Raw genomic sequence first — 19,387 nt, forward strand, 5'->3', positions numbered from 1 at the left:
CAATAACAAAAACAATAAAATCATATGATTGTATCCATTGAAGCACAAAAAGCCTTTTTTACAAATTACAACTCACATTTCTATTAAAAAAACACTAAAAACATAGGAATAAATGGAACCTTTCTTAAAATGATAAATAGTATCTACATAAAACCCAGAGCAAGCATTATGTATAACAGGGATAAATTGGGCGAAGCAAAGATGCCCATTATTATCACTATTATCAATATTGTACTAGAAATGCTAGCTATAGCAGTAAGACAAAAAACAAAGGAATTAAAGAAATTTTAAAAAATAGACAATAAGGAAACAAAATTATCACTCTTTGCAGACGATGAGATGGTATACTTAGAGAACCTTAGAGAATCAACTGAAAAACTAGTTGAAATAATTTACAACTTAAGCTAAGTTGTAGGATATAAAGTAAGCACACTTAAATAATTAGCTTTTCTATATTATACCAACAAAACTTTGAGTTAAGAGATAGAAAAATAATTTCTAATTAAAATAACTGCAGACAAAATTAAAATAATTCAGGGTCTAGCTGGCAGGAATTGAACACAATTACAAAACAGTTTTTACACAAATAAAGATAGATCTAAACAACTGAGAAATGTTAATTGCCTATAGGTAGGCTAAGGCAATATAATAAAAATGGCAAGTCTACCTAAGTTTATTTACTTTTTCAGTGCCATAAAAATGAATCTACCAAAGAATTGTTTTATTTTATTAAATTTTAACTTTTTTGACATTCTTTCTTTTTAAATTTTGAGTTCTAAATTTTCTCATTCCTTCTCACCCCCTCCCACATCCACTGAGAAGGCAAGCCCTATGATATCAATTATAAATGTGAAATCATGCAAAACAGTTCCATTAGAGTCATATTACCAAAAAAGAGTGAGAAAATTATACCTCAGTTTGCATTCAGAGTTCATCAGTTCTCTCTCTGGAAGTAAATAACATTATTTTTCATCATGAATCCTTTGGAATTTCTCTTGAATAATTGTATTGATCAAAGTATCTAAGTCTTTCATAGCTGATCCTCATTACAATATTGCTGTTATTATGCATAAAGACCTCCCAGTTCTTTTCATTTCACATTGTATCAGTTCATATAGGTCTTGCAATGTTTATTTTTTTGTTGTTGTTCCTGAAACAACCCCACTTTGTCATGTCTTATAACACAATAGTATTCCATTTCAATCATATGCCACAACTTGTTCGGCCATTCCCCAGTTGAGGAACATTTTCTCAATTTCCAGTTCTTTCTACCACAAAAAGAGCTGGTATAAATATTTTTGCACGCATAGGTCTTCACATCCCCCCCTTTGATCTCTTTGGGAAACAAACCTAGTAGTGATATTGCTGGATCAAAGGATTTGCATAGTTTTATAATCCATTTAGGCATAGTTCCAAATTATTTTCTAGAATGATTGGACCAGTTCACTACTCCACCAGGAGTTCATTAGTGTGCCTCTTTTTCCCTCAACTCCTAAAGCATTTGCCACTTCTGTTAGGTGAGAAGTTATATCTCAGAGTTATTTTAATTTTCCTTTCTCTAATCAATAGTGACCCAGAGCTATGTACTGACAACAGAGTTTCCAATCAGTGCCAGTTATATCCAGGGAAAGCAAAGGGTCCCCTGTAATCTCCTTCTGAACAGTTGTCCAACCCCCTTACCATCTCTGGGATGAGAGCTCCCAAAGTTGCTGTTGCTGCAGCCGCTGTTGCTACCTATTTGTAACAGATTTCTCCTGCTGACCTCTTAAGTTTTTATAAGCTGGAGAAATGTCTCACTCCAACCTTTTCTTGGCTCTGCCACTCCAAAATTTGATATAAGGTATAATTTTATAGCTGTATGGAGAGGAACTTTGGGAGAGTTCAACTAGTTGGTGTACCTTAATCCCCCATCTTTGATCACTCCAAAGAATTATATTATAGAACTAGAAAAAAAAAATAACAAAACTAATCTGGAAGAACAAATGATACAGAATACCAAGTGAATCAATGAAAAGAATATGAAGGAAGGCAGTCTAGTATTTCCAGATTTCAAACTATATTACAAAGTATTAATCATTTGCACAATCTGGCTAAGAACTAGAATGGTTAATCAGTAGAATAAATAAGATACATAATACAAAATAGCAAGCGTACATAATAATCATTTATTTGATAAACTCCAAGATCCACGCTCAGGGGTCAGAACACAACATTAGACAAAAATTGCTGGAAAAGGGAAAACAGTTTGGCCAAAAATAGGTATCAAGCAACATCTCACACCAAGATAATATCGAAATGGACAAATGACTTAGACGTAAAGGCTGATATCATAAGTAAATTACTGGAGAACGTAAAAATGTATCTGTCAGATTTATGGATGAGGGAAGACTTTAAAACCAAACAACAGGGGAAAATCATGAGAAGTAAAAGAAATAATTTATATTACATGAAATGTATAAGCTTTTGCATAAATGAAATGAATGTAGCCAAAATTAGAAGGGAAACAGGAAACTTGGGAAAATTCATGGCACGTTACATTGATGAAGGACTCAATTTTCAAATATACAGTGAATTGAGTCACACTTATAAAAATAAAAGTCATTTTTCATTTGATAAATCATCAAAGGATATGAAGAAGCAGTTTTCAGAAGAAGAAATCAATAGTCACATGAAAAAATATCAAAATCACTAGTGATTAGAGAAATGAAAATTAAAGCAACTCAAATACTACTTCACCCCTTTCATATTGGCTAATATCACAGAAAAGGACATCTCAGAGGGTGAAAAGGGAGAAACTGGGACACAAAAGCATTATTGGTGGAATAATGAACTGATCCAACCACTCTGGAGAATGCACAGTAATAGCAATATTGTAAGGCTGATCAACCGGGAATAGTATTTCATTTCTTCAATTATATGAAAGATAGTTTTCAGCATTCACTTTTAAAAGATTTTGAGCTCCAATTTTTTCTCTTTCCCTCTTTCCTCTCCTCCTCCCTAAGACAGCAAGCAATCTGATATAGGTTATGTGTGTACAATCATGTTAAACATATTTCTGTATTTGTCATGTTGTGAAAGAAGAATCAGAACAAAAAGAAAAGACCATGAGAAAGGGAAAAAAAGTGAAAATAGTATGCTTCAATCTGCATTCAGACATCACATTTATTTTTCTGGAGGTGGATAGCATTTTCCATAATGAGTCTTTTGGAATTGTCTTGGATCATTGTATTGCTGAGAAGAACTAAGTCTATCTTATTTGATCATCACACAGTGTTGCTGTTACTGTAGTCAATTCAATTTCTGTTCACTTCACTCAGCATTCAGTTTGTGTAAGTCGTTCCAGGTTTTCTGAAATCTGCTTGCTTATCATTTCTATTGAACAACAGTAGTCCATTACATTCATATACTATAACTTGTTCAGCCATTCCCCAAATTGATGAACATCTCCTCAATTTCCAATTTTTAGCTCCCAAGAAAAGAGCTGCTTCTAATATTTTTGTATGTGTGGGTCCCTTCCCTTTTTTTATGATCTCTTTGAGACACAGACTAATAGTGGTATTGCTGGATCAAGAAGTATGCACCATATTTTAGCCCTTTGGGAATAGTTCCAAATTACTCTCCAGAATGGTTGGATCAGTTTACAATTCCACCAACAATGCATTGGTGTTGTTCCAATTTTCACAGAACTCCAATATTTATCATTTTCTTTTTCTGTCATATTATTCAATCTGATAAGTGTGAGGTGATACCTCAGAGTTGTTTTGATTTATGTTTCTCTAATAAATAGTGATTTATGGCATTTTCATATGACAATAGATAGCTTTAATTTCTTCATCTGGATATTTCCTGTTCATATCCTTTGACCACTTATGAATTGGAGAATGACTTTTATTCTTATAAGTTTGACTCAGTTCTCTTTATATTTGAGATATGAGGCCTTTATCAGAAACACAGGCTCTAAACATGTTTTCCAGCTTGCTGCTTTCCTTTTTTTATTTAGCATTTGATTTTCCACAGTTACATGTGAAAATTATTTTTAGCATTCATTTTTCAAACTTTGTGTTCCAAATAATCTACCATCATGTCTTCCAAATCATCCCTCATTGAGTAGGCAAGAAATTCAATATAGTTTATACATGTGTAGTTATGTAAAACATTTCCATAATAGTCATGTTATGACAGAAAACAAAAAAAAAAAACCTCAAGAAAAATAAAGTTAAAAAAGTGTACTTCAGACTGTATTCAGATACCATCAGTTCTTTCTCAATATTAAGGCAGTCATAAGGAGCACATACAGACAGAGATCACAGGTGTGACTTGAATATGAAGGGCCGATATCTAAAAAAAAATAAAATTAAGGGGTGAGGGAGAATGTACTGGGAGAAAAGGAAAGGGAGAGAGAATTTAGTAAATTATCTCAAATAAAAGAGGCAAGAAAAAGCTTTTACAATGGAGGGAAGGGGGAGAGAAGTTGTTTTGATTTGCATTTCTTTAATCAATAGTGATTTAGAGCATTTTTTTCATGTGATTATAGATAGCTTTAATTTCTTTATCTGAAAACTGACTGTTCACATACTTTGACCATTTATTAATTGTGGTACGACTTGCATTTTTGAGGTCCCTCACTAGTATAGTTTTGTTGTCTATTTCTTCCTCTAACTCCCATAACTTCTGTTCTAAGAATTTGGATGCTATATTATTTGGTGCATATATGTTTACTAATATTCCTTCATTGTCTGTAGTACCTTTTAGCAGGATGTAGTTTCCTTACTTATCTCTTTTAATTAGATTTTTTTTTTGTTTTTGCTTTGTCTGAGATCAAGACTGTTAGCCCTGCTTTTTTTTTTCTTTTTTACTTCAGCTGAAGCATAATATATTCTGCTCCAGCCTTTTATCTTAATTTTTTGTGTCTCTCTGCTTCAAATGTATTTCCTGTAAAGAACATGTTGGATTACCATTCCTTTTTATTTTTATTTTTTATATATTTTTAGGATTATCATTCTTAAAAACTCTGTTATCTGCTTCCATTTTATGGAAGAGCTCATCCCATTCCAATTCACAGTTATGACTACTATCTGTATCTTCCTCTCTATCCTATTCCTCCACCCCTGTTTATGTTTTGCTCTTTCTTTTCTCACTTTCCCTCCTCACAAGAGTTTTGTTTTTAACTACCACCTCCCTCAATCTGTCCTCCGTTCTATCAGCCCCCTCCTTTTTCTTCCCCTTTTCCCTTACTACCTCTTGCCTCCCTTCTGTCCACCCTTCCCTTTTCTTTCTACTTTCCCCTCCTACTTCCAAAAGGGTAACGTTTCTATTCCTAATTGATTATGTTATTCCCTCTTTGAGCCAAATCTGATAAGAATAATAAGTTCAAAAGGGGTTTTTTTGTTTTTTTTCCCTACATCTATTGAGATAATCTTATGATTTCTGTTAATTTTATTGTTGATGTGGTCAATTATGCTGATAGGCTTCCTAATATTGAACCAGCCCTGCATTCCTGGTATAAATCCCACCTGGTATAAGTATATATATATATATATATATATATAGATATAGATATAGATATATAGATACATAGATATAGATATAGATATAGATATAGATATAGATATGTGTGTGTGTGTATATATAGTATATTATCCTGGAGATAAGTTGCTGTAATCTCTTTGCTAATATTTTGCTTAAAATTTTGTATCTATATTCATTAGAGAAATTGGTTTATAATTTTCTTTCTCTGTTTTGTCTTTTCCTGTTTTAGGTATCAGCACCATATTGGTATCACAAGAAGAATTTGGTAGGACTCCTTCTTTGCCTTATTTTCCCAAATAGTTTATATAGCATTGAAATTAATTATTCTTTAAATGTTGATAGAATTGACTTGCAAATCCATCTGGCCCTGGAGATTTTTTCTTAGGGAGTTCATGGATGGCTTGTTCAAAATTTTTTTTTCTTAAATGGGATTATTTAAGTATTTTTTCCTCTTCTGTTAACCTGGGCAATTTATTATTTTTTTTTGTAAATTCTCACTAAGAATGTCAAATTTATTGGCAAAAAGTTGGCTAAAATGGCTCCTAATTGTTGTTTTAATTTCTTCTTCTTCATTGGTAAAATTCACTCTTTTTTTATTCTGGTAATTTGGTTTTCTTCTTTCTTTTTTTTTTAAATCAAATGAAACAAAGCTTTATCTATTTTATTGTTGTTGTTTTTTTTCATGAAACCAGCTCTTAGTTTTATTTATTAGTTCAATAGTTTTCTTAATTTCAATTTTCTTAATTTTTCTTTCATTTTCAGAATTTCTAATTCAGTATTTAATTCATGATTTCAATTTGTTCTTTTCCTAGCTCTTTTAGTTTCATGTTTAAATTGTTGATTTCCTCTTTCTCTATTTTATTCATGTAAGCACTGAGAGATATAAAAATTCCCCTAAGAACTGCTTTCACTGAATCCCACAAGTTTTGCTATGTTATTTCATTGTTGTCATTCTCTTGAATGAAGTTATTCATTGTTTTTATGATTTGTTGTTCGACCCACTCTTTCTTTAGGCTTAGATTATTTAGTTTCTAATCAACTTTTAGTTTATCTTTCCATGGCCTTTTATTACATGTAATTGCTACTACATCATGATCTGAAAAGGATGCATTTAATATTTCTGTCATTCTACACTGGATTGTGAGGTTTTTGTACCATAATGCATGGTCACTTTTTGTGTAGGTGCCATGTACCTCTAAGGAAAAGGTATATTTCCCTTCTATCCCAATTCAGTTTTCTCCAGAGGTCTACCATATCTAACTTTTCTAAAATTCTGTTCACCTTCTTAACTTCTTTCCTGTTTATTTTTTGGTTATATTTATCTATTTTTGAGAGGGAGAGGTTAAGGTCTTCCACTAGTGTGCTTTTACTGTCTATTGATGAATATAATTTTACAAAAATTAGATGTGGTAGACCTCTGGTGTAAACTGAATGGGGATAGAAAGGAATGTCCATTTTTTCTGTGGTACATGTTGACTGCATGAAAATTAAACATGTGTTATGGCAGAAAATCCTCATAATCAAATGCTGGAAGGCAGAAATATTAAAGACATCCTTTTCAGATCATGATGCCACAAAAAAAAATTAAATGTAATAAATGGCCATGGAAAGATAGACTAAAAATTAATTGGAAACTAAATAATCTAATCCTAAACAATGAGTAGGTCAACCAAAAATTTGTAGAAACAAACACTAATTTCATCAAGAGAATGACAATAAGGAGACAACATACCAAATTTTCTGGGATGATGCCAAACCAATTATTAGGGGAAATTTTATATCTCTAAATGCTTACATGAATAAAATAGGGAAAGAGCAGATCAATGAATTCAGCATGAAACTAAAAAAGGTAGGAAAAGAATAAACTGAAGTCCCCAATTAAATACCAAATTAGAAATTCTGAATATCAAAGGAGAGATTTAATAACATTGAAATTAAGAAAACTATTGAACTGCTAAAACTAAGAGCTGGATTTATGGGGGGAAAAACAGTAAAATAGATAAATCTTTGGTTAATTTAGTTTAAAAAAAATAAAGAAGATAACCAAATTACCAGCATCCGAAATTAAAAGGGTGAATTCACCACCAATGAAGAGGAAATTAAAACAATAATTAGGAGTTATATTGCCCAACTATGTGACAATAAATCTGAGAACCTAAGTGAAATGGATGAATGTTTACAAAAATATAAATTGCTTAGATTAACAGAAGAGTAAATAAAATATGTAACCCCATTCTAGAAAAATAAATTTAACAAACCATCAATGAACTCCCTAAGAAAACTTCTCCAGAGTGAAATTCATTTACAACTGAATTCTATCAAACATTTGAAGAACAATTAATTCCAATACTGTATAAACCATTTTGAAAAAAATAGCTGAAGAAGTAATCCTACCAAATTTTTTTTATGACACAAATTAGGCACTCATACCTAAACCAGAAAGTGCCAAAAGAGGACAGAAAATTATAGCTAATTTCCCTAATGAATATTGGTGACACAATTTTAAATAAAACATTAGCAAAGAGATTATAGCAATTTATCACAAGGTATGAGCAGAGGTGATTTATACCAGGAATGCAGGGCTAGTTCAGTATTAGGAAAATGATCAGTATAATTGACATTATCAATTAGGAAACCAGTAGAAATCCTATGATTCTCTTATTAGATGCAGAAGAAGCTTTTGATGAAATACAGCACTCATTCCTATCACCCAGGACTGCTATTCACATCCAAACATGGGCAAAGCAAGAGAATCCTTACTCAGTGCCAGCAAAGAGATCCTTACAATACACCCTCCATTTGTTAGCAGAGCACTTCAAAAGCAGCTGCCACCCCAGGGCTGTGCAAGGACTGGGATCGGACTAAGCTTCTCCCTCACTGAGGTCCAACAGATATTTCCTACTGACCATCTAAGTTGTCTTTGGCATTTCTGGGTTGAAAAGTCTGGAAACCACCAGAGCTCCCCGTGATTCAGTCCCCTGAAGTCTGCTCTAGGTTCACTGAGGCCTGGTCTTTGCCTGCATGGCTCATGTTGAACTGTGCTCCTTGCCACGCTCAGTGCAACAGACCTTTCCAATCAACCTTCCAGTATTGGGTTGGTATCCAGTATTGGGCTGGAAATGTGTTTCATTCTGTCTTTTTGTGGGTTCTGTTGCTCTAGAATTTGTTTAGAGTCATTTTTACAGGTATTTGGACGGGTTTGTGGGAGAGCTAAAGCAAGTCAATGCTTTTACTCTACCATTTCGCTCTGCCCTCCCATGCTTAACCTTTTATCAAACAACTCCAGTACTAGGTCTGTAAACAAAAGAGATCATTAAAAGAAAAAAGGACCCACATATGCAAAAATATTTATAGCGTCTTTTTTTTTTTATGGTGGCTAAGAATTTGAAATTGAAAGGATGCTCACCAATTGAGGTATGGCCAAACAAGTTGTGGAATTTCAATGCAATGGAATACTATTTATTTTTATGAAATTATGAGCATGCAGATTTCAGAAATACTTGGAAAAACTTACATGAACTGATGCTAAGTAATGTGAGTAGAACCAGGAGAACATTATATACAGTACCAATATTGTATGATGATCAACTATGATAGACTTAGCTCTTCTCAGCAATGCAATGATCAAAAACAATTCCAAAAGGGTTGTGATGGAAAATGCTATTCCCTTCCAGAGAAAGAACTGTGGAGTCTGAATGTAGAATGAAGCCTACTATTTTTATTTTTATTTTCTTTCTCATGATTTTTGCTTTTGTTTTTATTCTTCTTTCACAGCATGACTAATGTGGAAATATTTTTAACACAATTGTACATATGTAACCTATATCAGATTGCTTGCTGTCTTGGTGAGAGGGGAAGAAATGGAGGAGGGGGGCAGCTAGGTGGTGCAGTGGATAGAGTACCAGCCCTGGAGTCAGGAGAATCAGAGTTCAAATCTGGCCTCATACACATAGCACTTACTAGCTGTGTGACCCTGGGCAAGTCACTTAACTCCATTGCCTAGCAAAAAAGAAAAAGAAAGGGAGGAGGGAGAGAAAATATGGAACTCAAATTCTTATAAAAATGAATGTTTAAAAGTATCATTACATGTAATTTGCAAAAAAAAAAATTAAATTAAGTGCAAAAAAGAATTGAAAAAAACAAGTTGCGTATAAATGAATGTTATATGTAGAGTAGTAAAAAAAAAATGTTGTTTAGCATGTGAAGAAAACAATCATGGTGTAAGTGTAGTTGATATTTTCCATGACCTAATTACTGGGAAAAATCAGGTTTTAATTTATTAAGTAAAAGTACAAATCTAATTTTGGAATCCTTTGCACATGTCTTTAAGTGATATCTTTAGTATCAGACTGGACTTAAAGGAAAAATAAAGTCGACAATGTTTATTTCTGACAATGTTCCCACCCACAATACCTTGTGTTGGTATTTTCCTCTTCACTCTGCTGTCCCTTCCACACACTATTCTATCCCCCTACCAGGCAATCAATTTCTCAATACTACAACATGACTGATACAATCATTATTATATCTAACCATCATTCCTTAGGAATTTCCTTTCTCTGGACCTTTTCCCCAAGAGAAAACTTCTCCATCCTGGTCTTTTTTTGGGATCTTGATTACTTCTATGTAGGAGATGATTTATCAGCATCTCATAAAATTTATTTTCAGCAAGAACATTAGTTTGGGATTGAATTATTCTTCTAATGTAACATCATTCCTTTAATCAGATTTCTTTTAAAAAATGCTAGTGCCATGATCAGTAAGAATTTCTGGCACCATTACTCTTTGGCAGGAAATGCATTTTTGAGCCCTTTAAAACCTCCCACTTAGGTGATTGCCAAATCTGTCTGCAGAAAGCCAGAACTATTCTTGGAAAAATCATGTGAAACTTACTATTTCTGTAGGACTTCACAGAAATAACACTTAATTCATTTAATATATTGACTTTAATTTGATAGCTTCAAAGCTTGTTTAATTTTATATGCTGGACAAAGGACTCTCTTTCCTACCAATAAACAGGGGACTCAAATGGTTACTGGGTAGTGGACTGGGAGCAAGAACAATCAATTACTGGTCATAGAATCATAGGATCTTAGACATCAAAGAAGCCTCAGGGAACACTTGTCCAATCCATGCTTATAGCATGAGTTGCCTCTACAAAATCCCTGAAATTGATGCAGTCCCTGCTTAAATAATTTCAGTACTACCATCTAAATACCAATTGAGAAATCCCATTATATTTTTGTAAAGTTACAATTTTTAAGTAGTATTTTATTATATTAAGCAGAAAGTGGTTTTCCTATTGCTTTTCATGATGTTAAATATTTTGCCTTCTACCTGTTTTCAAATACATGAGGACAACTGTTATGTTCCCCCAATCATTTTCTTCTTTAGATAAACTGCCCCAGTTTAAAAAAAAATAATACTCTCATGGAATGTTTTCAATTTCTCTCACCAACACCCCTATACCCAACACGTGAGTATTCTCTCACATATCCCTGACATTTAGATTTTATAATGCTAGGGAGTCACAGAAGCTTCTTGAGTAGATTAACTATAGATTAACTAGTAGATTAACTATAGATACCTGGCTTCTCTGAGTCTGGTTGCTTCTATATTAAATAGGTATAATAAAATCCATAGTACTTACTTTACATGGTTCAATTAGAAAAAAGCATTTATTAAGAACTTACAGTATGGTAGACCCTGTGCTTAGCACTGGGAATATACATGTAAGCAAAAAGAAAAACAGTTACTATCCATAAGGAATTTAATTTCTAATTAAAAAACTACACAAAACAGGGATCTAATAAAGGGAAGTAGAGGAAAACAACACTCAAAAAAGAACCAAAAAATGGGTGGGAGAAAGGTGCAAACTCATGGGCTTAGTGTTGAAGTATGGAAAGTCAAAAGCACAGCCAGAAAGAGAATGAAAGGGATGAAGGTTTGCTGAATTATGGATCTAGCTCAGTTCCTTTTCTATTCAGTTATGGGTCTAGCCCAAGGGTGGGGAACCAGTGACCTTGAGACCACATGTAGCCTTCTTTGTCCTCAGGTGTGGCCTTTTGACTGCGTCCAAATTTCACAGAACAAATCCTTTCATTAAGGGAATTTGTCCTGTGAAGGTTGGATTCAGTCAAAGGGCCACACTTGAGAACTTAGAGGGCCACATGTGGCCTTGAGGCTGCAGGTTCCCCACTCCTGGTCTAGTCCAATTTCTGTCTTGTGAGAAAACATTTGAACCAACCTCTTCCTGTTGCTTAGAGACTCTTAACTAAGGACCTAGGTTATGCTGATCAGAAACCCAGTCAGATCTGAAGCTCAGTGCAAGTTTTCTCACAAGTATACATCTCAAGCAAGCCTTATGTCTTATCTTAAAACTGTCCATATACTGGTTGATGAGTTATTGTTTCTTTGTTCCTTTGATTAAATATGGACACTTGGTGGGGAAAGGGGAGGGAGAAATCTATTTTTCTGATTTCAGTTATCAGGTTAGGAAGCTCTGGCATGCCTGAAATTTCTGAGAATAAAGCTTTAGAACACGACTGAGGAAGCCTCTTGCAACTTTAAGAGGAAGACTTAGTATAAATTGGGTATAAAGGAATTCATATTATAAGTCAGGTTCCCAAAATATAAAGAACATATAGAATGTATTTTATGTTCTTTGGGAAAAGGGTAGATTCAGGTACCTCTCCTTCCATGGGGTTTGGAACTTCTGGAATCTATTGTTGGGTCACTTTTGTAACCTCAGGTCACCTCCTAATATGTTGATCCTATGATAGTGCATATAACAACATAGGGTAGCTTTTATTAAAGTGATACCTCTTTAAAAACTCTAATTTACTGATACTCTCTGCAGAAAATGACATTAAGAAACTGATCTGAGAGTTAGGTGATAAAAAAACAACTATTTTATTTCTATGGTGTCTCTGCCTGTTATATGCATGATTCTGTAAGAATTTAATGTAGATTACCTATTGCTTGTCAGAGCCTCTGGTGTGATTCCTTGTCCTATGTTCTGACAACTATGTGACTGGGTATAATTAGCACTGATACTACATCAAATCAAAAACATGCTTCATTTTCAAGTATATCATGGTGCTTTTAATACAAGGCATAAATGACAGTATAATAGCAAAACCTATTGGGGGTTTACTTTTTCTCTTGATACACACACACACACACATATGTATTTATATGTGTGTGTATTTGTGTATGTGTATACATATATACACTTTTTCTTTCATGAAGCCCATTTTCTTCCCAGGAATAGTGTTGGATTTTTTTCTTTATTTAGGATTATCATGGTGATCATTTTTAGTACAACACTTTTTTCATTCATTCACCTTATCATGCATCAATAATTCTCACTTAGTTAAGTAAGATAATGTTTCAGTTTAAATATATATTCACGGACGATAGAGAAAAGTTATTCATCCATTATGAATATATTAGCAAACAAGTAAAATAACAAAAGAGGTAAGTATAGCGGGCCAGTTTTAGTACTAATAGCCTTATTAGGCTACATGGTTTACACTGGATAGATAAATAGATAGGGCAGTGCTGTATGTATGTATGTATGTATCTCCCTAGCCCAGCCACCTATCCTCAAAACATGTGACTTATTCTGCAAGTCACAGTACTAGAGTATGGATAGATCAGCACAAATTTATCTTTTCAAATGGAAAATTACATCAAGTACATAATTTGCTGATGTTGGAATAGTCATGACATCTTTATGTAGCTCAGATTCTTATCTATACACATTTTCATTTAACCTTTGGACTAAAGACTACTTCCTTCAGAATCTGTTACTAGTTTCAGAAATCCATTTATTAAAAATCCATTTGCAAGCCTCCTTTTGTTTTTATGTCTTTCTTCAGGTGCAGTTCAATACATTCACATCAATGCTATTAATACACAAAACTCTAGCCCACATGTTGATCATCACAATTCAATTGCATTTATCAATACGTGGGTCCAGGAATCATTAGACTGATCCCTATCCGTGAGATAGAACTGACCTATCTAGGGAGACAATGAAACAGGAAGAAAAGAAAAATAAAATGAAATGCTATGTAAGTAGCAATTAAAAAGGAGGGAAAGGATGTTCCTGATTAAATGCTGTAGAAAGTCTTCTCAGATCTAAATATTTTCTATTTTTAATGCTTATTGAGTGCCAGATATGCCAGCTTTTTACTTTTTGAGTTAATATACTCAGTTGGTTTTCCAATAACACTGGACATCAAAGTGTAGCATGTAAAATTCATTAACAATAGATCTTATATTAATTTTGGGAACTATATATGTCCAGTTGCTACTGATACCAGCAGGCTTTGAGAACAAGTCTAGTTCAGCTCAGAACAATGTACAGTAGGGAATAAACAGTTAAATTACAAACAAATTATTAGCTTGATTTAGAGCTTATTTTTTGTCATTTACCTCTCTTAGTCAAGCTTATCTCTTCTTGTTTGTTGAAATAAAAATTTATTTTTGCATAGCATATTCAATTTTAGCTGAGAGCTATGAAGTAATTTATGATTCTTTTTATTTTGTAAATTCTTTATTTTTTACCACAGTTCTTGTTATATAGAGCACTTGCTTTTTATCCTTTTGAATATGAAAAAAATATTACTGCCAGAATATAAAATTATTCTGAAATCTAGAGTTCAATCCTTTCATGTTTTGTTTAAATCAACCAAAATACAACCAGTGAAATTAATATATGTTTTCAGGGTTTTTTTTTTAAATGTTACCTAATTCAAACACAAACCTTACTTATCAAGTCATCTTTTTCTTCATTACCAATCTTATAGTCCTGCTCTCATTTTCTTTCTCCACCAATCTTATATTCACTCTCTTTTCTAGTTCTCAAATGAAGAGAACACGTAGCACAATTTTATTTTAATTGAGAAGCACTGTGTCATATTGGACAGAAAGGCGAACTTAGCCTTGGAAGACCTGAGTTGAAGTTGCATTTTTTGCCACATAATAGCATCATGATGTTCATTAGATCATTGAATCACTCAGTAGTTTCATCTGCAGTGTGTGACTAATAATACTTTCACTGTCTACATAAGAGAATTTGTGAAAGGGAGAGCCCTTTTAAGAACTATGATTTGTTATGGAAAATTGGATTATTGTTATTCTTTGATATTTTTAAAAAGTATTAGCATACATGTGCCTCTATTCAAGTGTTATTTTGGTTCAAGTTTTGTAAAATAGTTACCAAAAAATATCTTTCACCACCACTACTATTTCTTAACAGTCAGTATAATTCCATGGCCACCAAAGAAAGAGTAATATTTTAGTTAATCAGCCATTCCTTCTGTTTTACTGAGTTTGCCTTTACACTCAATTTTTTTTCTTCTACTTTTTTATTTGTCTTCCATTTATTTTTGAACAATTTTGAAAGACTCTTTCCTGGAATAGGAATAGGGTTAGGGACTGAATGTATGATTTCATTAAAATGGCAATAACATATGAAGAAAGACCAACACAGGTCCACAACCTCTATTTAACTCAATATTTTAAATGGCCTAGAGGAGTGGTGTCAAACTCATATAAAAATTGGGAGGGGAGTATTAATCCATAAATAAGTATCCCTCCAGGACACATAATGACTTAGTTTTAAAATGTAATGTTATCTATGTTTTATTATACTCATTTGTTTATTTTGTGTAATATTTATTTCCTTATTACATTTTAATCAGGTTTAGGCCTCTGCATTCAAGAGAATTGTGGGCCCCATTCACTGTATGCCTGAGACTTCTGGCTTAGAGAACTGAGAGACAAGTGACTTTTCCTAGGTTTGCACACTTAACGTATGCATTAGAGATATGCCTTGAACACAGGTATTCCTAGTTCTAATTCTAGCTTTCTTTTTGCTATGTCATGCAGTCTCTGAATGGAGTGGGAACTTTAAAATATTTCATTATGTTGGAAGATTTTCTTTATGTTTGTAGGAATTAAGTTGTTTTTTTTTAAGGACATATCAGAGCATTGACATAAGTTTTATAGTGACCAGCAAGCTATTCTTCTTCCAAAAACAGGAAAAAAAAGAGGTTACAGAGGCAACAAATGTATTTAGCTCAATATGCTACAAAAAGTCTTCTTTTCATAAAGCAAGGTAAAAAATAACTTCAACCATTATTTTGATAGACTACAATTCTCCATGAAAGATGGCTCTAAAGCATGTATTATGCATACACAAAAAGGAAGCATTTTCAGTGGAAACATTAATAAATCCCCCAAAGAGCAGGTGAGTAGAAACCCTTGGAATTTAAAACACTTTAATGAAGGGAGAAAATGTATTTTGTGCAAAATAAGGGTCTTGATTTGCAATTTTCTTTGATACACTCCTATAAAGAAAATCCCACTCAGTTTCCCAGCCTCCCTCGGTCAAGTAATAATGTATTCCCCAGGCTCTCAACTATATCCCATGCTACCTACCCAAACAAAAACAGGTGAGAGAACTGAGATCATGTAAGGACCTAAACAGAGTTTGTCTCACACTCAGACAGCACCATGCAATAATATTAGGAATTGTCCTTATTCAGTCAACTTGTTCCTTTGTGTAAATAGCTCCCTACGAGGAAAAAAAAAATGCTTCTCTATATTGACACTGAATCAAATATACTTTTCAGTAAAATTAGATTTACCAGTAATTGTCTTAAATGGCACAATCAATTGAATCAACTGTGCCGTGATGCACACTGACCATTAAGGAAAGATCAATTCTGAATATTTTCCATCTGGTGCTTTTGCTGTAGACAGAAAGACAAAGCTGGACACTTTCAAGGAGGTTTGATTTTTTTTTATTAGGGTACCATTTATTAAAATGTGAATATCCAGTGAATTCATTGATATCTTTTTTAATGTAATAACTATGTCCCTCATATAGAATAAAAGCTTCATAGATTTTGTTGGGAGGTGAAAGGGTTGGAAAGAAAGAAGGTGGAAGGGAGGAATATGCTTGGGAATCAGGGTCAATTTCTCTATGTCTATTGATTTCATTTTAGTAAAACTGGCAATATGGATATGGTTCATTATCATTTTTAATATAGCATCTCAATGGTAATTGAACAAAAAAATAGTAGAAGGAAGGTTGAGATAAGAGGCAAAGGACAGGGTTAGGAATTGTATTTCCTTCTGATTATGTAAAATGTATTTGTGGAACAAGTTCTCAATGGACAACTGGGAGGTTTGAAGCAATCTCAATAAACATGCTCTCCATCCTTGAAGAGTGGTATTGTTAGGCTTTGTTACAGATCTGACCCATCTCAGAGGTGCAATAACATTTACATATTTAATATATTTTTGTTCAATACTCTTTAATTTTTTCCCAATTACATAAAATACATTTTAATATTCATTTAAAAAATTGTGCTCTAAATTCTCTCTCTCACTCCCTTCCCTCCTCTTCATTAGGAAGGTAAACAATTTGATGTAGGTTATATGTGTGTGGTAATGCAAAACATATTTCCACATCAGTCATGTTGTAAAAGGAGAGACAAAAAAAATAAAGTTAAAAAAAATATGCTCCAAATTGCATTAAGACTCTGTCAGTTCTTTCTGTGGAGATGGATAGCATTTTTTTCATCACAAGTCCTTTGGAACTGTCTGAGATCACTGTATTGCTGAGAGTAGCTAAGTCCTTCGTAGTTGATCATTGTACAACATTGTTGTTACTGCATAAAAATTTTAATTGAATTTATAAGAGCTCATGAGAACACCAAGTGAAATGCTACAGAAGGAGAAAAGAAGAGGACCCAGAAAAGATCCCTGATGGACACCCATGGTCATTAGGTATGATACAGATGATATATATGAAGATCCAACAAAGGAAACAGAGAAAGGATGGTGAAATAGGTAGCATGAAGACCAGGACTGAGTAGTGTCATAAAGACCTAGAGAAAAGAGAATATGAAGGAGAAGAAGGTGATCAACAGTGTCAAAGGCTGCAGGGATGTCAAGAAGGATGATGCTTGAGTTAGATTTATTCATTAAGAGATTATTGATCATTTTGAAGAGAGCAGTTTTGGTTAAATCATAAAATCAGAAACCAAATTATAGAGAATTAAGAAGGGAAAGGAAAGGAAGTGTTTATATAGATTGCAGATAACATTCTCAAGTTCAGCCACAAGGGGAAAATGAAGTAGTGAGGCTATCTAGTGAGATGATAGCTAGTGGAGTATTTTTTGAAGATAGGACATATATGAATATGTTTGTAAGCCATAGGGAAGCTTACAGGGAGAGATTGAAGATAAGTGTAAGAGTAGGGATGATAGAGGAAGCAATCTGACAGATCTGACAGAGTGGAAAGGGATCACCTGTATACTTGTATAGAGGGATTTATTTCGTCAAAGAGAAGAGCCACATCTTCATTTGAGACAGAAGTAAAGTAGGACATGATTGCAGAAGGAATATGGGTGATGTGAAATGAGGAGGAGATAAGAAGTGAATGATTTCAAAATTTTTCAGTAAAGTACGAGGCAAGCTTCTCACAGAAGGACAGAGAGTGTAGGGAAAGGAAGCTAAGGGAGTTTTGAAAAGGATTAAAAAAGGTTTGGAAAAGTTGCTGTGGTGAATGGGATATTTAGTCAATTCAGGAAGTCTACAGGATTGCCTTGGAGTAGTGAGAGCCTAACTGAGACTAAGAACATCCATTTACAACTGATTAAATCAGAACAGTTTTGTGATTTTCCAAAGCTTCACTTAGCAGCATATAAACAGGAAGAAAAGTAGTAAATGGTGAAATTAATCAGGCTTGATGCTAGTCAGAGAATAATAGTGATAGGATAAAGGGGGAAGGGACTCAAGACAAGAGATCAGTGTAGAGTTCAAATGGTTTGCCATCACTAAGTGGTCATGATGAGGAAGGGAAGTGATCATAGCCAGTGCAGGTCCTGCAAAAGAACTGATCAATTAAAGGTTAGAGGTCACTGTGATGAGGAAGAACAGGATGTAGAGTTGCAAAGCAGAGGAATAAGTGAAATAACATCAGAATCTACTCAGATAAGGAAGTTGCAGAGTTCATGAACATGGAAGTATTGTATTTGTTAGAGATGACAAGATCGAGAGTATGGGTATATCTATCTGAGGTGGAATGAAAGAGTGGCTAAAGAAAATGATTACATTTAAGAACTGGGAAGCTAGGGCATTTGACGAGTATTAGTATGTATGTGAAAATCACCTAGTATGGGGGCAGAAGTTGTACAGGACAGAAAAACTGTAAGCCAGGTACTGAATGCCTTGAGGAAGAAAGAAAGGACAGTTTACTGAAGTTTGGTAGACAACAACCACTGGAATTTTGATTGAATGGTTGATATGAATTGACTGAACCTCAGAGTAGGAGACAGTACTGAGTGATGGTGGTAGAAGGTGAGCTCAGAAGAGAAAATGCAATATACCGATTCCCCCCACTATAACTAGTGACTCCAAGCAGTCTACAAAGTATTTTGGAACAATACTCAGAATGTTTCTAAACTATGCATACCTTTGACCCAGTTACACCATGATGAGGCCAATAAACTAAAGAAATAAAAAAAAGGAGAAAATAATGTACATGTACTACATACTAGCTCTTTTTGTGATAACTAAAAATTAAAAAATACCAGAGTGTCCTATTGGGGAATGGCAGCTAGTTGGTACGTGTGTATAGAACACTGGTTCTGGAGTCAGGAAGATATGAGTTCAGATTTGGGCTCAGACACTTACTAATTGTGGTCCCTGAGCAAATGACACTGTTTGCCTTAGTCTCCTCACTTGTAAAACAGGGATAATACAAGCACCTACCTCCCACGGTTGTTATGATGATCAAATGAAATAATTGTAAAGCACTTAGTATAGTGCCAGC

Source organism: Phascolarctos cinereus, unplaced genomic scaffold, assembly GCF_003287225.1.
Source record: "Phascolarctos cinereus isolate Bilbo 61053 unplaced genomic scaffold, phaCin_HiC Scaffold_4;HRSCAF=312, whole genome shotgun sequence".
In the NCBI taxonomy this organism is placed as follows: domain Eukaryota; kingdom Metazoa; phylum Chordata; class Mammalia; order Diprotodontia; family Phascolarctidae; genus Phascolarctos; species Phascolarctos cinereus.